This window comes from Lepidochelys kempii, chromosome 8, assembly GCF_965140265.1.
Source record: "Lepidochelys kempii isolate rLepKem1 chromosome 8, rLepKem1.hap2, whole genome shotgun sequence".
Lineage (NCBI taxonomy): Eukaryota > Metazoa > Chordata > Testudines > Cheloniidae > Lepidochelys > Lepidochelys kempii.
Genome location: NC_133263.1, coordinates 36057716 through 36079159, shown reverse-complemented (window position 1 = coordinate 36079159; position 21444 = coordinate 36057716). Strand labels below are relative to the sequence as shown.

Here is a 21444-nt window from a genome sequence, read left to right as displayed (position 1 = left end):
CACGGCAGTGGGTATTGACAATGAGGGCTGCTCCATGCTCTAGCATCATACCCAGGCCTGGAGCTAAGGCTGCAGTCATTCAGGGAATGGCCTGGTAGCACCAGAAATGCTGCTGCCATGTTTCCCCCCTCAGCTTAAAACTCTCCTTTGCCATGAGGCCTACAACAACCTTGACAACGGTTAGGCTGGTGGTGGACTGAACCCACTGAGTGTCATGCTGACCCAGACTGTCTGAGTGTTTCCTTGTGCTCCCCCACCTGTCTGTTTCCATCTGTTGTCTCCTGTCTTATACTTGGAATATAAGATCCATGGTGCAGAGACCATTTTTTGATCTGCATTTGCACAGCAATGGGGTCTGGGGCCAGGATGAGGTCTCTTAGCCTCTGAGAATAGGACAAGAAGCCATGGTCTTAAATTGCAACAATGGAGGTTTAGGTTGGGCATTAGGAAAAACTTCCGAACTGTCAGGGTGGTTAAGCGCTGGAATAAATTGCCTAGGGAGATTGTGGAATCTTCATCATTGGGGATTTTTAAGAGCAGGCTGGACAAACACCTGTTAGGGATGGTCTAGATAATACTTAGTCCTGCTTTGAGTGCAGGAGACTGCATTAGATGACCCCTCGAGGTTCCTTCCAGTTCTATGATAACACCTAACAACAACCGTGATTATGGTTGGCAGTGGATTCATTGCCTGCCCAGAAGGCTGCTTTTCATGGGAAGGTTGCAATTGGAAGCCAGAGATTGCTGGTGCATGGGGTTCTGCTGCCAGTTAGCATGCCCATAAGGGAGTGCTGCAGCTGGCTGGCACACCCACTGGTGAGAGAGAAGGTTGGGTAGGGGAGTTTTCATGGTGGGAAGCACATCAGTAGAGAGATGACTCTGCACAGCTGTTGGTACCTGAGGATAGATGTCCCAGTGGTGAGTAGAGTGAAGCTCCAGAAGATGTCAGAATATTAGGGGAAGCACCAAGGTGGGTCTGGGCACCCACTGGTGTGGGGGAAATATTGCATTCGGTTAGCAGACTCATGGGGGGGCACAGGGCTATTTGGAAACACTGCAGCATGACAGGTTAATGTCATTGCAGCCTCGGAGGTATGGGGTACTTCCTCCCAGATGTGTCTGTTGATATGTTACCTCCCAGTTAAAAGGCTGATTCAATCCGGGGCGTGGGAATAAGAAGTGGGCTAGTTGCAATTTTTATAACACCTTGTAGTACAGCAGAGATGTGCAGACTTGCAAAATTAGTCCTGCTGACTTTCTCTATTTAAAAATAGTTCCTTCACTGCCAGAGTAATACTTCTTTCCCCTACACATAAATATTGCTGAAACATGTCATCTAGCTGCCACTTAAGACCATCACAAATGTGTCCTTTATGAATATCCTAAGAATCGCTACCCAGGCAGGACAAAAGAAGGTCAACATAGCACAGTGGACAAATTATCTATCTATCTGCCTATCTATCTACAGCACTATAAAAATGCACCTTAGTTTTTTTTTAACAGATATTGATGCCAGTCTTGCAAATAAAGTAAGTTGTTGCTGATTACAAAACTGTATTTGCATATAAAATAGTTTCAGTTTATATCCAGCCTTGGCATGCAGCTGAAAGCAGTGACCTACACACTGAACTTAAATATTGCTAAGGTTTCAGTATTGTTGGGGTTCAGGCAGAAGTGTAGAGGCATCTGAAATAATTTAGAAAGAAAAATGATTTCTTCACCCAAAGGAGGAGGATGTGACATTGGTTAGTGCAGGACCCAGGCAGCTGGGACTCCTGGGGTCTATTCCTATTTCTGCTGCTAACTTACTCACTTGAGCAAATCATTCCATTTCTCTGCTTCAGTTCCCGTATGTGTCAAATAGGGATAATGTTGTACTATCAGGGGGCTGTGAGGATTAATTAATGTTTGTAAAAGGCTTTGAAATGTTTGGATGCCACATAAGTGCAACTATTAATAATTATTGTGATTGAAATTGGCTACTCCCTCAGCACAAATGCATATTGGCTCTTGAGAACACAATACATTCAGCTAGCTCTGCTGCCTGTGTTACAAGTTCTGACCCAATGAAAGAGGTGGAACTGTGAGAATCTTTAGTCTGAAACTGGAAAAGTGATGGAGAGAATGGAAAGGCAATAAATAGAGATGATCCCCTCTTCTCCTTCCCCCTGGAGAGCAAGGAACGCTTGAAAAGCAGGAATGTCTGGCTGTGCTGCACAATGGACATTTCATAGAATATCAGGGTTGGAAGGGATCGCAGGAGGTCATCTAGTCCAACCCCCTGCTCAAAGCAGAGCCAATCCCCAATTTTTGCCCCAGATCCCTAAATGGCCCCCTCAAGGATTGAACTCACAACCCTGGGTTTAGCTGGCCAATGGTCAAACCACTGAGCTATCCCTCCCCCCATTTCACTGCACAGTGTGTCAGAGAGACCAGTGGGGGTGGCCATTGGATGCTGCCTTCCATGCCCAACACTTCCAAGCAACAGCAAGGAAATATAGGCTTATGTCAGGACCTGGAATTGGGCCCCCTTTGGAAGCCAGGGAACGTTAGATTTGAACCATCATAGCTGAACCCAGTACTGTGCTTTTGGTTCCAGGCCAGACCCAAACCCAGAAGGGGCCTTGTTTTCTGGTTCCAGTTTAGATGCAGTGGAAAGCTCATGAGAATGGCTGCTCTTGCAAGGGTTCTGCCATTCAGGGTCACAATGGCACATAAACAGCTCATGAGATTTTGGCACCATTGAATCTGAACCCAAGCCCCAGTCTTGAGTTAGCCTCAAAACTCACAGGACAGCCCAAACCCGATCTGGGTCCAGATCCCAACACTGCCTCTTTAGCCCATCTCCAATACTTTCATTAGGGAGTGGGCCCTGCCTGCCCCAGAAGGCAGGCTGTGTGGGTTACGCATACTCAAGCACTGTGCAGGACTGCGTCCGTAGGTAGGGACCAGAATCTATGCTCTCCCCACACGCTTTCATGGACTTGGGGGGGAGGGATAGCTCAGTGGTTTGAGCGTTGGCCTGCTAAACCCAGGGTTGTGAGTTCAATCCTTGAGGGGGCCATTTAGGGATCTGGGGCAAAAATTGGGGATTGGTCCTGCTTTGAGCAGGGGGTTGGACTAGATGACCTCCTGAGGTCCCTTCCAACCCTGATATTCTGTGATTCTATGACTTAGAAGGCTGCAGAGTGGAGCAGACAGAACAACCTGGAATTGGGTCAAGAGAATGAGATGGCTGAAATGATCAGGCATGGCTAGCACAGAGCTTCAGCTAGCCTACGTGTCTGCAAAAATAACATCCCATAATGGAGAAGAGATTGAAGCAGAGTAATCAGCAATTCCTAGGGGTCCTTGAAAATGACCAAGGAGAGAAGAAGGTCACATTTCTCTTAGACTGAGCTCGGCGACAGCATCTTGTTTTAAGCAAGGAACTCTCCTGAAAGCAGAATGGGCTTGGAGAGTGCCAGGCAAAGAACCCTGCTGAGAAGAAAAGCAGAGGCCAGATCCCATTATGATTTTGTGATATACCACCTAGAGGAGGGACTAGCTTTCAACACCCACACAGCAATCTCCCCTTCCTTACCCAAGCCAGTCACATCAACACCCAGACCTCAAGAGACTGAAGATTTTCTTTTTACTGAGATCAACGTGTTGAGGGATTGGCTTCCTTTTGAAAGCTGGCCACAGGTTCTGTATTTGTGTGTGTTTGGTGCTGACATCACTGAATTTGTAGGACAGAAGGAGCAAACTAGGACACCATTGGAGTGATGTCTCCTGAGGTGGTAAAGGGTTCCATGGGACGTAGCATAACAGAACTCCTCATGCTACGGCACATGATAGTCAGGGCCTATCTACGTCCTACTCACCATTACAGCAGTAAGTCTACCTTTGCATTATACACCGGCACAAAACAGCCACGCTCCCCACTCATCTGCCATGAGCAAGATCATTATAACCACGTTTAATATAAATGCTTGCTTTTTGCTGTTTTACTGGAGTTAGGTTCACACCATGACTGAATACTGCTCTAACACACTAGGGCAATTTTTAATATTTGCAGGATCACATTAACTAGAGAGATCTGATTCTTTTCCTTTCCTCCCTAGCATTTGTTTTGTTTTCTTTCGCATCACTCTGAATTGCCACCCACCCTCCAGCCCCAGGAAGAGGTGCTGAGTAAATGATCAAATAGCTAGGTGGAAATGGGTAATACCGGCAGTTGTTTGAACCAGCTTTAATGAATTCTAGTTAACCAGTACTTGGGTTAAAGCATTTTCAGGCCAATAATCTAGTTCATTTCTCTTTCTGTTGATCATCTAATCTATCCCCCTGTGTATTATTCTAGGATATATATTACTGTAGTTAACTCCCTCCTCCCATGGATATACTGTACCTCTGAATGGGAACACTGGTTGGTCAACATTGATTTTTTTAGTTCAGTGGCCAGACCAAACAAATCTACCCGCCCCCCTCAAAGCAGTCAGTTTTGAACCAAAACTGGATTTTGGGGGTGGGGTTGGTGGGGAGAGAGTGTTTCTGAACCAAACAAAAAACTGAAAAAATTTCATTCAGAGCAACCCAAATATTTCAAAAGTCAATTGAATTGACATTTCATTTAGAAAATGTTTCAAATCAACATTTCATCTCGAAAACATTGTTTTGAAACCAAATGTCAAAATGAACCATTCTGACATTTCCAAGTTAGGGTTTTTTTCCCAGCTGAATCAATTAGCTGAATTTGAATTCACAAATGGTATTGGTGCCCTGAAAAATGCACTTTGACAAATTTACTATTCTCTGAAAAAATTCACCTAGCCCTAGTCAGCATAGCTGAATGGCATTCTTCTGATCTCCATGGACTGAAATCGTAACAGACCCAACTAGCCTGTGGTACGGTTTAGTATCTAACGAGGTGTGGTTTTTTCAAGTGTGACCCTCCACAGTATAATATTTATGATTCTATTATAGGATTTAGCTTGTCTCTCTCATTGAAAGCTATGACATATAAACTGAAGCACCAGTCCTTTTTTAAGGTCAAGCTTGACAAAGCCCTGGCTGGGATGATTTAATTGGGAATTGGTCCTGCTTCGAGCAGGGGGTTGGACTAGATGACCTTCTGGGGTCCCTTCCAACCCTGATATTCTATGATTCTATGATTCCTCAGGCCAACTAAACACCACTACTGCACACATGCTCAAACTGCTAGCCACGAATCTTATTCTTAAAGGCCACGATGGAGTACACTCCCCAATCCTTGTAAATAAGAATTCACTGGACCTATGGAGAGTTGTGAAAAAGGTGCCCTATCACTCAGTCCAGGACTTGGGGCAAGGCCATTTTATTGATATACACCCATAGTGCATCCCTGTATAGCTTTCCCCTCACTACAGGCAGTCTCTCTCACTATTTGATTGATTCATTTGTGTCCCTTTGGAAATTCAAAGCCCCTCATTAGCAATATTGATGGCCATTAGAAATCAACAGAAAATGTGGATAAGCTCTCCCAATGCTTGTGGGACTTGGCTATGTTCAGCATTTCTAATGCTGCATTCAGAATCCCTTCTGTGCCTGGGTGAAATAAAGCAGCCTATGTCACTCCAGCAATGGGATGAGGTCACAAAGTGCCATGTTTCCAAACACAGGTGCCTAAGTCGCACAATGACACCAGCAGGGCATTGCGCACACACCACTGGCAGGCGTACAAGCTAAGTGGGTAAGTGTGCAGGCACTACTAATTTTTGCACATTCAGTTTTACCCAGTCTGCATCTGCATCTAGTGCCTGTGGATTTCCCCACAGTCACATATGTAGTGTACTTGGAGGCATCTGGGTTTGTAAATGTAGCCCAAACTGTCCTAACCAATGCATGACAACTACAGGCTGCAACAAGAGACCAAATAAAAGTAAGTCACAGTTTGAAAAGGTGCACTTAAGTGAGAAGTGGAGAACAGTTTGAGAGCCGCTGCCCCTGCCTCCTAGTGGAAATCCATGTTAGATGTTTTCCACTGCTTCCGGCTGACCAACTAGGACTTGGAGCAGAGTAATGGGGCTATTTGTCCAACATTTCCTGGAAATACTTGTTCCCAGAACAACTGATCTACTAATTTCATCTGCTAGATACCACTAGAAGCCAACAGAAACCAGGAAAAACCGTGGGACCTACAGAAACCAGCAGGGATGAGTGGCAGTCTGCTGAAGTTGTCACTAGAGTGCTGTTGAATTATTTTCTACCTGCCTCCTCCAGTCAGAAGTAGATTCTGGTTTTGAGCCTGATTTGTAGGCTAGATAGGCTCAGAGAGTTGCTTTTTTCCTGGGGCCCTTATCTAATCCTTAGTCCTTAGGCAAACCTCCCATTGAGTCCAAAGAGCTTTTTCTGAACAAGGACTGAATAAATACTGAGTACACACCTTACACCTGTCCTTAGACCTTGTGCAATTCCAAATTCATCAGTGGAAACCATCAGAAAAATGGTTTATTATTGTAGCACTGGGGAGCGCCAGAGCTGGACCAAGATCCCACTGTACTAAGTACTGTCCAAACAGAACAAAACAACAGTCCCTGCACCAAAGAGCTTACAATCCAAGTATAAGACAAGAGACACCAGATGGATACAGAGAGACAATGGGGGAGTACAAGGAAACAGTGAGACAATACTGGTCAGCCTGTTAGGCTGCTGGTGTGCTGAGACTCCTGCCTAACCATGGTCAAGAGTTTTGTAGGCATCAAGGCAAAGGAGAGATTTGGCCCTTACTGTGTTTTCTTTTTTATTTCATCGATTCCAAGGCCAGAAGGGACCATTGGGATCAGATAGCCTGACCCTCTGTATAACACAGGCCGTAGAACTTACCCAAAATTCCTACGGCAGATCTTTTAGAAAAACATCCAATCTTGATTTTAAATCAATTGTCCGTGATGGAGAATCCACCATGACCCTTGGTAAGTTGTTCCAGTGGATAATTCCTCTCACCGTTAAAAGTTTATGCCTAACTTCAACTCTGAACTTGTCTAGCTTCAACTGCCAGCCTTTGGATCACGTTAGACCTTTGTCTGCTGTTGGAAAACACATTATAAAATATTTGTTCCCAACGTAGGTAGTTACAGACTGATCAAGTCACTCCTTAACCTCCTCTTTATTATCCTTCGGTCTATCACTATAAGGCATGTTTTCTAATCCTTTAGAGACACAGTGGCTGAGGTAATATCTTCTGAAGTTGGTCCAATAAAAGGTATTACATTGCGCTCCTTCTCTCTGTAATATCTCAGGACCAACATGGCTAGAACAATTCTGATCCTTTAATCATTCTCATGGCTCTTCTCTGAACCCTCTCCAATTCATCAGCAGCTTTCTTGAATTGTGGACACCAGAACTTGACACAAGATTCCAGCATTGGTTGCACCAGTGCCAAATACCGAGGCAAAATAGCCTCTCATCTCTTCCTGGAGATTCCCCCTTCTCATCTTGGAATCTATCAATGTGAAAGGATCAGCTGATGTTTTACATCATCTCAGAACAGTTCCCACAGCTGATTAGTTCAGATATTCAGTGGGTTCCTAAGATGCACGAAGGCTCCATCTAATTGGAACAATAATAGTAACAGCAAGTTAACCTTCTCTCTCTGCCTTTCTCGTGGTGCTCTCAGCACTCATCGCCATTGTACTTAGATACACCCCAGGTATGTTAGATCTGCACAGGAAGGCCCTTAGTAGCTGACAAGAGTCTTCTGACTTTCTCTTTGTAGTGACTCCCACCATTGGTCATCAGGGGTCAACAAACCCAGAACCTTTGGCATTAGAAGTGTAGCCCTGTAGCTAAATGAGCCACCCCTCAGTTGGTGGCAGAAGCCAGCTCCATGGGGACATGTAACACACACTGAGCTGGTCAGTTACCCTGGTAAAGTAGGCTTTTCAAATCATTCCTACAAATCCATCTGTTCCATGAGACTAATGTGAGCTGAATTCCACAGACCCTTCCACTGTCTGCTGCTTGTTTGAGTCTTGAGAATGTAAGCACTGCAGGTTGGGGACCTGGTATTCTCTTGTTGATATGGGTGTTTCTACTTGTTGCTGCCTACACCTAAAGTGCTGTGGTATATACATTGTAATATCTACTATTCAGGATAGTCACCATTCACATGAATACTATTATTAATACCACTAATAAAATAATAATAATAATTAGTGTAATAAAATACATATTTTATGAGTCACCCTCTGTTCAAAGACTCTGCTTCCTTAATGCACTAGCATAAGAGAAATTACACCTGAGAACACAAAAACCAACAGGCAGGAGCTCAGCTCACTCTTGTCATCCCTAGATCTCAAAGCACTTCACCGAGGTCAGTACTGTTATCTCCATGATACAGAGGAGGCGGCTGAGTGATTTGGCCAAGTGGTAGAACCAGGAAAAGAACCCATCTCTCCACAGTTGTGGACCCCTCAGATCTATTGGGCCAGGGCACTTTCTTTTGCAATGTTTGATGGCATAGAATGGTGCAAAAGAGCCCTCGGCAGAGACGCAAAAAGCCTGCATTTAGAGGCCAGGTGCCTCGTTGACTCACTCGCCTGAGAAATGGACAAATTCCCTTTATTGGCTTCGTGCCACAGTCACTGTGACAGGGAAGAGAGGCAGGACTGAGATGAGTCATCCTCTGCAGGTGCTGCAAAGTCCACAGCCCCCTTGAAGAAACCCACTCTTCAGATCGTATTAAAGTTCAGGGATGGCAGAATTGGGTCCCCCTCTTCTACAAGGTAGCAGCAACGTTCAGGGCGATGCTTCAGCCCTTGTGCACAGCAGCTGCAGTGCTTGTCTGCCCTGCAGGGGCTGAAGCACAGTGCTCCCTGCTGTCCTGTCACCCTCTCAACCCAGCCCTAGGGCCTACCACAGCAGCAGCTGTTCAGAAGAGGAGCATGTGCAACATCACCATGAGGACTCAGGCTCCTCCAGTCCTCCAAACTATACAAAGGCCTCCCTCCTGCTGGTACCAACAGGGGAAGGACATCTGGTTCTCCTGCTGCTGTTGGCTGCTACTGCTGATCTCTGTGTCAATCTCATTCTTCCCCTCCCAAGATGCAGACGGGCAGGTGATCGGGCTATTGGCTCTTATAAACAAGCTACATGTCTGGAGCTTCTGAGAAGCTTCGGCTACCCAAACCCTGCATATGCCTCAAGCATTGGTGATGGTGACCACAAATCTTCTGGCTAGCGACCTGCTGGATTTGTCATGGGTCAATGTGCACTCGGTTTGCCAAGAGGCCTCAAACATGCATGGAAGCCTCCTTCCATGCATATGAAGAATATGGATCTGCACACAAAATAGTAAGAAATATGCATCAGGGATGTCTCAAGGGCTGACAGTATACAGGCTTGCTTCTTCTAGGAGATGCTCCAGGGGTGATGGGACTGGGATTTTATTCCTGGCTTTGTTAGAGACTCACTAGGAGTCTAGGGGTAAGTCTCCTGTAGTCTCCCAGGGACTGCATATTCAATCTTCCTCTAGGTATGAATGCATACCATGGAACCTTGTGCATAGTGAGTAATCATTTCCTGGTTGTTCAGCCTTCCTTCCTGACCCTTAAATCTTCTGTTTCGATGTCAGTGTAAGCTGTAATACTGCTAGGCCCTACTGGCAATGATATTGTTATATAACTATACATTATTATTACAGACAGGGCTGGTAGCACCACCTATTAAGGTTGTCCAACACTTTCTATTATAAGACCCTGTTTTCATTTGCATGTAACTTTGCCAAAGTTCAACCATTTGGGCTGAAATTTTCCATGTTGGTTGTCTGCCTCAGGCTGCATTATTTTTGGAAAGTTCAGCCAAAATTGTTTGGCTGTTTCCAAGAATGAGGCTAGGAAAACATACATTGTTATGCCCATGTTAAAGAATTCTGGTGACCTTTTCTATGAGAAGCTCTAGCACCTCTGCGCTTTGGAGTGGGGATTGAAATTTGGTAGAGAGGTGGCCTCTGTGTCAGGGCTGGGTTTTGCCATCCTGTGAAAATTCACCCACATTTAGCCCAGTTATAAGCCTTGTGGGGAGGGGGGGAAGAGAGTGAGAATTGCAATTTGCACATCCTCAGTTGAGATTTGTTACAGCTTTGTAGCTAAATTCATGAAGATTCTGTCTGCATTGAGCATGTTCCTGCCTGGGGAAGCAGGGGACTGAACAGAACTTTCCCTGCCATGAGCCAGACCAGGACCGATGAGGGCCCAAACTGAAGCAGGGAAACTGAAGCAGGGAGCCTGTCTCCCCTGTGCTTTCAGTGCCCTCCCAGCTGGGTCCAGACAGCACCACATACAGAAGTAAAATGGCCTCTCTACTCCAACTTGAGATTCCCCTGTTTATGCATCCCAGGATCATATTAGCCCTTTTGGTCAAAGCAAGCTTGTGTTCAGCTGATTATCCACCCTGACCCCCAAATCTGTTTGAGTCACAGCTTCCCTGAATACAGTCCCCCATCCTATAAGTGTGGTCTATGGTATTTGTTCCCAAAGGTATACATTTACTTTTAGCCATATTAAAAAATTGTTTGCTTGCACCCAGTTTACCAAGCAACCCAGATCCCTCCAACAGTGACCTGTCCTCTTCATTATTTACCCCTCCCCTCATTTTGGGGCTATTTGCAAACTTTTCTCAGGGATGATTTTATGCTTTCTTCCAGGTCATTGATAAAAATGTTAAATAGCAATGTTAAGAACCAGTCCCTGTAGGTCCTCGCTAGAAAGACACCTGCTCGATTATTAAGGCTAAGTTTTTGTCACAGATATTTTTAGTAAAAGTCAGGGACAGGTCACAGGCAATAAACAAAAATTCACGGAAGCCCGTGACCTGTCCCTGACTTTCACTAATCATGTCCCTGACTAAAGGGGTAGGCGGATTCAGCACCCACTGCTGCTGGGGCTCCCATGTCCCCCATCGCTGCGGTGCATGGGAGCTCTGGGGTCCCCCTGCCTGTGCGGTTGGGCTGCTGCGGGGTCCCCTCACCTCCAGGGCAGCTGGGAGCTGCAGGGTCTCCAGCTGCTGGCCACAGCTAGGCAGCTGCAGGGTCCCCCAGGGAGTCCCTGCTGCCTGCTGCTGCTGGGCAGCTGCAGGGTCCGCCAGCCCCCAGGGCAGCTGGGAGCTGCAGGATCCCCCAGCTGCTGGCTGAGGCTAGACAGCTGCAGGGTCCCCTGGCTGCCCACCATGGCAGGCCAGCTGTGGGGAGTTCCCCCGTCACGCACCATGGTTGGAGAGCTGCAGGGAGTCCTCGCTGCCTGCCACAGCAGGGCAGCAGCAGGGTCCCCCCACCAGGGCAGGGGCTGGGAGCTTTGTGGGGGGTGGGGACTGGCTGGGAGCTCCAGCCCCAGGGCAGAAAATGTCACGGAGGTCAATGGAAGTCACGGATTCAGTGACTTCCGTGACCTCTGTGACATAATTGTAGCCTTAATTATTATTATCCTTATTAGTACACATGTGCTGACAGCATGTGGTGGCAAACCTTGGATAGCTTATTTGCCACAAGAAAGCCAACCTCAACAGTTCAGGTAAGTAGCACAGCACTACAGGCTCCTCACCATACTCATTCACTTTGTAGCCCCATTCCCTACCCTTTGTCTTTTGAAGTCTCGATTGTAAACCCAGCAGGGCAGGGATTATCTCTTTTCCAAGGGTAAATCTACACTGCAATCACAGGATGTGACTGCACCCTACATAGCCAGCCACAAGCTAACTTTAACCTACCTAGCTTGGTGTCAGGATCCCAACCAGGGCAGTCAGGGCCAAGGCTCAGAGCAAGGACAAACCTGACACAGGGAGGAGCAGAGGAGTTCATAGTCAGGTTCCAGGCCAGGGTAGATGCCAAGGGCCAGAGTCCAAGTCAGGTTTCAGGAGGCAAAGTCCAAATCAAGCCAGGAGCAGGAGCACCTATTGAATTGCCGGGGAAGAGCATGCCCACATCTCAAGCCCTGCCCCCTTCCCCTAGCCTAAGGGGAAGACCAGTGATCAAATAAATCCAGGGGACAACAATTGAAAAACCCAGGGACAGGAGTAAAAGTCACAGGGATATAAACAGGGAGCGAGAGGGGGACACCGAACAGAGAACCCCAGACAGCGTCCACTGCTCCTCGAAGGTGTCCAGGGAGCCAGTGGACATGGCTCCCAGGAACTCAGCCTGGGGACGTGACTTGAGGGATGATCGGAAATAGGCCCTGCAGTCACAGAGCACCCCCGCATCCAATTTCCTTCTCCTGGTATGGTGGACAGCCACCTTGGCCAGGGGCAGGAGGAGGTTGATGAGGGGGCCCTGTGACTTCATTGAGCCACAGAAAGGGAGTGCACATAAATCAGGACGGGTGGGGAAAAGTGCAGGTAGAACTTAAGGAGGTTCTGGAGGAGCCAGAAGAGGGGCTGCAACTTGCAGGAGAAGTCATGGCAACTACAGGCAATCCACACCATTGCTTGGACACTTCCTGGAATGTCCTTGAGTTTATATAGGGCAGGGAGCCAATCAGGAGCCATATAGCTGCTGTCTGTCAAACTCTTGAGGTGGAACTTCCCCAAGTCCATGTCCACAGCAGGTCATGGGAAGTGGAGCACAACATGATTACAGCTGCTGCTGCTGCTGCATGATGGAGAGGCTAGCTGCCTGGTAACTCTGGAAACCTGGGTTCTAGATCTGTGAGGCCTTAAACTTGGGTACCAGAGCAGTGAAGCATCATCGGTGGCTAATGCTGGGAGTAATTACCCAGATCTTTACTTCTCTGGGACCCAAGTTAGCTCAGCTATGTCTGCTTCTGCTCATCCTAGTCATGGCTGTTGTCCAGAACCTCCAGTGGTAGAATATTTCACCCAAACACATACCCAACTGGTAGATCTTCCTTTAGATGGTGCGGCTTCTATGCCACTGAATTGCTCCCTTCTGAGGTTCCCATGGAGGGGGAGGATTAATGATCGATGGCTTCAGAATGAACGTGCCCTTTGTTTGTTCTCAGAGCACTGCCTCGGAGTCCTGTAAACTTCCCTGTGGTCATTCCAGGTTCTGTCTGCTTATTTCTTCCTTGTGTTTGTGGTGGAGACAAAGACTGGGGCTGCTGCGAGTTTTGGAAGAGAGTTGATTACAAAGGGAATGGTTACAAATGAGGCAAGTTTGCCTGATTTTAGTTATGGCTGGACACAACACAGCAGTTCTTTTATGAGCTTGGTTTGGAAACCTACCAGCTCTTGTTGAAGCTGAATGGCTAGTGGAAATTATTTATTTTTAATTTTCCTCCCTGTATTCAGATCTGGAAGGGTTCCCACTGCGCTACCGCACAGAGAAACTTGGAAAAGCTACTGTAGATTATTTGTATTCTTCTTCATGAAGGCAGGAGAAACATGGGGAGGGGGAAGCCTTTAGACTATGCTAAAGGCAGGCTGGGATATCTGAGGTACATGCCTCTTTTGCCTCAGTGCTCCTGGGGCTATCCTTCAGCGATGAAGGGAATGTTGCTGGGCTTGCTGCTCTTTGAAAGGGGACTGTTTATTTCTTGTTTTGTATCAAGACTCAAACAGACGAGATTGAGAGGCAGAAGGAAAAGGCAGAGGAGAAGGTCACATTGTGATGCAGCTCACGGGGCACTGGAGAGGAGGAGAAAACAAACTCACCCAGCTCCAATGTGAAAGTTCAAAGCATTGGCCTGAAAGAGGCAGCTGGGGCAAGCAAGTGGGGACAGAGGGAGAGAGCAGTTTGGCTTGGACATTCTGAGTCTGGTCCCCCACCTTGCTCTGGCGGAGGCACAGACACTGCTGCAAAGGGGCTGGTGTGACAGCATGTCTCACGCACTTTGAATAGGTGCCAGTGAGTATACAAGGTGCAACCCAGAGCAGGATCAGGCCCGCTGGGTCTCCTGGCAGTGTCCCCAGTGCATGACTAAGGGGTCCACTCCAGCCCTATTCCTTGACCCTCCAACCCCAGAGCAGTGGCAGAAACTGCATGTAGGGCCTGAGCCAAAGTCTATCAAAGCCAATGGGAGTCAGTCTGTTGATCTCAGTGTGCTTTGGATCAGCCCTTGGGGAATGGTGGCTGCTTTGCCTGGCCTAATGTCTCTTTCTGAGGAGTCTGTGATAAAAGAAAAGATTGCAGTTGCTATTAGTATACCGAGATCCATGCCATTGCTCAAGCAGTAGCAACCTCCCCTCCTTTAACCCCACAAGATACCACATAAGAACGATCACACTGGATCAGACCAGTGGTCCCGCTAGCCCAGTATCCAGTCTCTGACAGTGGCCAGTGCCAGATGCTTCAGAGTGAATGAACAGAACAGGGCAATTTTTCAGTGATCTATCCACTGTCATCCAGTCCCAACTTCTGGCAGTCAGAGACTTAGGGACACCCAGAGCATGGGGTTGCCTCCCTGACCAGCTTGCCTCACAGCCATTGATGGAGCTACCCTCCAGGAACTTATCTAATTCCTTTTTGAGCCCAGTTATGCTCTTGGCCTTCACAACATCCCATAGCAACAAGTACCACAGGTTGCCTCTGCATTATGTGAAGAAGCACTTCCTTATGCTTGTTTTAAACTGTGACAGGGTCAGGCCGGATGGCTATGGGAGAGTAATTTTTTTTTTGAAGCAAAAAAGGTGGTTTTTTATTTGCATAACGCACGTACAAAACAAAACAACAGCATATGCAATGTGTAACACAGCAACCAATCACAATTGTTTTCTCATTAGCTTCAGGGGAGGGAAGTGTTCAAGCTTGCCTGGGCCCAGAGCGGGGGGCTTCCTCGACTCTCATGGTCTTCCACCCTTCCGAGTTACCTGGTGGTCCAGAGCAAGGGGGCTTCATCAACTCTCAAGGTCTGCCACCCCCTCGAGTTACCTGGCGCCACGCCCGAGTGTCACCAACAATTCCCTCCTCTGAAAGCACCCAACAAAAGGGGCAGGCTGTGGGGTGGACAACCCGGGTGGGGGGGGCACATGCACCCACGTGTGAAAGGACCCCTCTAAGGTGGTGGTGTCCGCAGCAGCAATGGCTGGGGCTGGGGTCCCTTACTCTCTCCCCCAATCAAAGGGTCAAAACAAAGGGAGCCGGACGGGGACACCAAGCAGAGAGCCTCGGACAGCGCCCACCGGTCCTCAAAAGCATCAAGGGAGTCGGTGGACGCCGCCCAGAGAAACTCCGCCCGGATACGTGAACGGACCGAGGATCAGAAAACAGCCCCACAGTCACAGGAAACTCCATCGGCCAACCTCCTCTCTCTGGTTTTATAGATGGCCGTTTTAGCCAGGGCCAGGAGGAGGTTAACTAGGAGATCCCGCGACTTTGTGAGGCCACGGATGGGGAGTGCATAAATAAAAAGGTGAGGGGGAAAATGCAACCAAACACATAATAAAAGATTTGTGAAGAGCCGGAATAGGGGCTGCAGCCTGGCGCACTCCAAATATACGTGCGCCAGGGTTTCCCTCACACCGCAAAAGGGACAAGTATCTGGGATGGGGTTGAATCGCGCCAAGTACGTGCCCGTGCTCACAGCTCCGTGAAGGAGCCGCCAACTGATGTCCCCGACAGGCCTCGGAACCAAGGTGGAATATAGGCTGGCCCACCGGGGCTGCTCACCCTCCAAAGGTGGCAGAAGGTCTCGCCACTTTGTGTCGGGGCGGGACACTAGGGTGAGGGTGTGAAGGGTGTGGAGCATGAGCGTGTATAGATGTTTCCTTGGTGCAGTTTGGAAGCATACCAGCTACACTTCATGCAGCCGGCTTGCCATAAAGTGGTGAGGGGGTCGATTGGGTCTATGGGGCAGGGGTCCAATTAAAAGGTCCGGTGGGCCTGGGGTAGAGGGTGGGTGGGGTGTGCCCTCGAGCAGGACCCGATCAAGGTAAGCTCTAGCAGCGGACAGCAAAGCGGCCTTCACCTCCTGACGTACGCGCCGGGGGGTACAAGGTCTGGAGAGCCCCATGCGCCAAGCCCGGTTGTAGTCCAGGAGGTCTCCGACTCTCGTGACTTCTGCCAGGATCAAGCTCTGGCGCACCGAGCGGGTCTCCGCCACCTGCACACAGAGCTGGGGGTTGTGTAGCAGGGGCTCCGCAAGGAGATCTGCCCCCTCGGTGGCCGCCACGGACCTGGTCATTAAAAACAGTTTCCAAGTCCCGAGGAGGTCCTGGTAGAAGACCGGCAGCCCGGAGGGGTCTCGCGGAAGACCTCCCGGACAGAGATAAAAGAGCTGCCGGTCATATCAGAGCCCTTGGATGAGGCACAGGATGGCATGCGCCAGTATGCTCCACGCCGAACTGCCTGCACCATAAAGGAGCCTCTGTAGGGCCTAGAGGCAGAAGACGCAGACCTGAGTGTGCAGACACTTCAGGCCCTGTCCTCCTTCCTTCAGGGGTAGATGAAGAACCCCTACAGGGGCCCAGTGCATTCCTGACCAAAAGAACCCCAGAATCGATGTCCGGAGGTTGGTCAGGAAACCTGGGGCCGGGACCAGGGTTTTGAGCTGGTACCAGAGCATGGACAGGACTAGTTGATTAAGCACCAGCGCTCTCCCTCGGAAGGAGAGACATTGGAGTAGTCCCATCCATTTCCAGAGCTGCTCTATCACCCTACCCTCTCAGTTTTCCCAGTTCTCCGGCAGAGAGGGATGCGTGGCAGAAAGGTAAATGCCGAGGTAGAGCAGCGGACCCGTGCTCCACTGGACGGTCTGAAGCGCGCGTGGGAGGGAGCTCGCCTGCCGCCAGTCTCCTACCGCCAAGCCAGAGCTCTTGACCCCGTTGATCCGGGCAGAGGAGGCTGCCGAATAGATGTCCTGGCAAGCCTCCACCCGCGCCAAGTTGCCCGGGTCGTGGACCACGAGGAGCACGTCATCGGCGTACGCCGACAGGACCAGCCGCAGCTCCGGCTCCCGCAGCACCAACCCTGTCAACCTCCTGCGGAGGAGACAGAGGAAGGGATCGATCGCCAGAGCGTACAGCTGGTCCGAGAGGGGGCACCCCTGCCGTACTCCTCGCCCGAAGTTGACCGGTTCAGTCAGGGTCCAGTTGAGCTTAACCAGACACTCTGCAGAAGCATACAGCACCCGGATAAAACCCACAAACTGGGGTCCGAAGCCGAACGCCCGCAGAGTGCTCAGGAGGTACCCATGGTCCACCCTATCAAAAGCCTTCTCCTGATCTAGGGACAGGAGGGCAAACAACAGACCGTCTCTACGCCCAAGTTCCAGAAGGTCCGAACCAGAAATAGGTTATCAAAGATACTGCGGTCCGGGACGGTGTAGGTCTGGTCTGGGTGGATCACATCCGCCAGCAGCGACCCTAGCCACAGCGAGATTGCTTTCGCTACGATTTTGTAGTCCGTGCTGAGAAGCAAGACGGGACGCCGATTTCGTAAATCGCGGAGGTCCCCCTTCTTTGGCAGTAAGGCGAGCACAGCTTGCCTGCATGAAAGAGGGAGGACCCCGCTCTGCAGAGTCTCGGCCCAGACGGTGACTAGGTCTGGGCCGAGGACATCCCAAAACATGCGGTAGAACTCCACGGTCAGCCCGTCCATGCCTGGAGACTTATTAGTGGGCATACGACGGAGGGCTTCTGAGAACTCGGCCAGAGTGAGAGGCAACTCTAGCCAGTCTCGGTCACTCACTCTGACCGTAGGGAGCTCCTCCCAGAGCACTCTGCAAGCGCCAGGGTCGGTCGGATCCGGGGAGAAAAGACTTGCGTAGAAGGCTCGGGCCTTCCTGCACATCTCCATCGGTTCTGTGAGGGGGGTGTCATCTTCTGCCAGGAGGCAGGTGACGTGTTTCTTAGTCCCCCTCATTTTCTCCAGGGCATAGAAGAAGCGGGAGCCATGATCCATCTCCCAAAGGAGGCGGATGCGGGATCGAACAAAGGCGCCCCGGGCCCGATGGTCCTCAAGGGCCCGGAGCTCCTCTCACTTCTCCCTGCATGCTCCGCAGAGGAGTGGGTCCTCGGGGCTGGCGGCCAGGCGCCTCTCCAGCTCTAAGACCTCCCGTTCCAACTGCTCTATCGCCGCATTTCTCCGTCAGCTGGTGCCCTGGGTGTAGTCGCGGCAGAAAAGCCAGGCGCGCACCTTCCCCTGGTCCCACCATTGCCGCGCCGAGGGAAAGGCACGCCACTGCCCTCGCCAGGCCAGCCAGAATTCCTGGAAGGACGTCACGAAGCCCTCATCCTCCAACAGGCTGTTGTTAAAATGCCAGTAGGCCGGCCCCGGCCTCTCCACACAGAGGGAGGCTGTCACGGCAGCTAGATGATGGTCAGAAAATGGGGCCAGCCGAATGCTGGAGGAGTGGGTTCGTGAGAGATGGAAGCATGATAAATAAATGCGGTCCAACCGGGAGTGGCTCGACCGATGGGCTTCCACCCGGACAAAGGTGAACGTGGAAGTGTCATCCGGGTGGTGGTCGCGCCAGATATCCACTAGGGAGTGATGTTCGACTATCTCCCGGAGGGTGTCCGCAGCGGCCGGGCTCTGCTCGGTTCCCGAGCGGTCCTGTTCCTCAAGGGTGGTATTAAAATCCCCTCCCAGGACCAGGCACTTGTGAGAATCTAAGGTGCCGAGGAAGGCGGACGCCCACTGGCAGAATTGCAGCCGCTCCGGGCCCGATGTCGGGGCATAGATGTTAATGAGGTTAACCACGAGCCCCTCCATACGGACCCGGAGATGAAGCAGGCGACCCGGCACGGCCTCGGCAACCCCTAGCACCTCGGGCCGTAGGTCGGGGGAGAAAAGGGTCGCCACTCCAGCCTGTCAAACCGTGGCATGGCTAAAGTAAATCCTGTCCCCCCACTCCAGCCGTCAACTGCCTTCGGCGGTCAGGTCCGTGGGGGTCTCCTGCAGGAAAACCACAGAGTACCCTCCCTCCCCAAGGAAGAAGAGTACCTGGGACCTGCGGAGAGCCATCCTACAACCCCGGGTGTTCAACGTTGTGAAGGTGAGAGGTGTCATGGGCAGGGACGCTCGCATCTCCCAGCGGGCCACACAGCAGTCCGTGACCCATTCCGTAGGTGAGTAATTGTTCACGGAAGACACGGACCCGCCAGTAGACTGCGGCATCCTGCTTCCCCATCCCTTTACCTTCCCCCATGAGGGCCCTTGTGGCACAGAGGATTTGAGAAAAGTCCCCCCATCGCTGGAGAGCAAGTTGTACCTTGTTGCGGGAGCCACGGACATCCTCTAAAAACTTCCGCAGCTCTCCTCGCAGCTCATGGGGGGGTGGGGTTAAGGTTTCCTGGTTGTTCCCCAGTGGGGCCCTTGGTGCAGCCCTGTGGTCCACTAAAACGGACAAGCAGGGTGCGGACCCCTGACAGGGTGCCTGATGGGCTGGAGCTTCTAGGCCCGCCTCAAGCTCTGGGGCGATAGGGGGCGGTGGAGGGAAAATAGCAGCTCCTAATGGGTCGGGGCAGGAGAACACAAAGGCCGCTCCCTGGGGGTCATCAGTTGGGAAAGGGAAGGAGACAGCCCCGGGGGCGGCAATGACATTGCAGGAGGTAAATTGGATAGGGGCAGGGGCGAGGTTCTGGGTTTCAGGAGGCAAGCAGCTGGATGATGGCATGGAGCAGGTCCTCAAATCATGGAGCAGGTCCTCAAAGAATCAATCCTGAAGCACTTGCATGAGAGGAAAGTGATCAGGAACAGCCAGCATGGATTCACCAAGGGAAGGTCATGCCTGACTAATCTAATCGCCTTTTATGATGAGATTACTGGTTCTGTGGATGAAGGGAAAGCAGTGGATGTATTGTTTCTTGACTTTAGCAAAGCTTTTGACACGGTCTCCCATAGTATTCTTGTCAGCAAGTTAAGGAAGTATGGGCTGGATGAATGCACTATAAGGTGGGTAGAAAGCTGGCTAGATTGTCGGGCTCAACGGGTAGTGATCAATGGCTCCATATCTAGTTGGCAGCCGGTATCAAGTGGAGTGCCCCAAGGGTCGGTCCTGGGGCCGGTTTTATTCAATATCTTCATAAATGATCTGGAGGATGGTGTGGATTGCACTCTCAGCAAATTTGCGGATGATACTAAACTGGGAGGAGTGGTAGATACGCTGGAGGGGAGGGATAGGATACAGAAGGACCTAGACCAATTGGAAGATTGGGCCAAAAGGAATCTGATGAGGTTCAATAAGGATAAGTGCAGGGTCCTGCACTTAGGACGGAAGAACCCAATGCACAACTACAGACTAGGGACCGAATGGCTAGGCAGCAGTTCTGCGGAAAAGGACCTCGGGGTGACAGTGGACGAGAAGCTGGATATGAGTCAGCAGTGTGCCCTTGTTGCCAAGAAGGCCAATGGCATTTTGGGATGTATAAGTAGGGGCATAGCGAGCAGATCGAGGGACGTGATCGTTCCCCTCTATTCGACATTGGTGAGGCCTCATCTGGAGTACTGTGTCCAGTTTTGGGCCCCACACTTCAAGAAGGATGTGGATAAATTGGAGAGAGTCCAGCGAAGGGCAACAAAAATGATTAGGGGACTGGAACACATGAGTTATGAGGAGAGGCTGAGGGAGCTGGGATTGTTTAGCCTGCAGAAGAGAAGAATGAGGGGGGATTTGATAGCTGCTTTCAACTACCTGAAAGGGGGTTCCAAAGAGGATGGCTCTAGACTGTTCTCAATGGTAGCAGATGACAGAACGAGGAGTAATGGTCTCAAGTTGCAGTGGGGGAGGTTTAGATTGGATATTAGGAAAAACTTTTTCACTAAGAGAGTGGTGAAACACTGGAATGCGTTACCTAGGGAGGTGGTAGAATCTCCTTCCTTAGAGGTTTTTAAGGTCAGGCTTGACAAAGCCCTGGCTGGGATGATTTAACTGGGAATTGGTCCTGCTTTGAGCAGGGGGTTGGACTAGATGACCTTCTGGGGTCCCTTCCAACCCTGATATTCTATGATTCTATGGCGCCTCCCAATTAGGCTCAAGGGTTAAGGGATTGGGGAGGGAGCTCTCAGTGACACTGGGCGTGCACTCTGTGGTGGATTTAGCGGCCACAGCATCAGGAGGTGGATTATCTTCTGTAGGGCCCCCGCCCAGGAAGGAAGTCCATTGCTCTGCACCAACGGGGGGTGCCCCTGGCGACTCGTGTCCCGGCTGCGTGGCGCTGGCTGTCACCTGAGCAGGCTCGGTGGTCATCATCAGGGTTCCATCAGCGGCTGGGTCGGTGGAGGAGTCCAGGGGCTCCTCGGAGGTGGGAGCAGAAGCAGCAGTTAAGGGGAGGGAGCATGGGGAAAAGAGGGATGGAGTGAGGTCACCCAGATCGAGATTTCCTGGCAAAAGGTTGTCCTCCCCCTGGGCAACCGGGGTCAGATCTAAGGCCTCGGTCTCCTTGAACATGGAGGAGAGGACAACACTTTCCACCGCCCTGGGGTTCTCCTCGCCGGAACCCGCCACGATGGTTGCCTCGGGGTTCACGGGGGCTTTGGGTAGTGTCAGGACAGAAGGGGCTTCCTCGAGGGTCTCGGGGGGGGGGGTTTCC

At 50.5% G+C, this 21444-nt stretch overlaps 1 protein-coding gene across 4 annotated transcripts in view; it reads right to left on the bottom strand.

The window, feature by feature from the left end:
* PSD2 (pleckstrin and Sec7 domain containing 2) overlaps positions 1-21444 on the bottom strand; it is a 148228-nt gene that overhangs the window by 101196 nt on the left and 25588 nt on the right. The window lies entirely within an intron of this gene.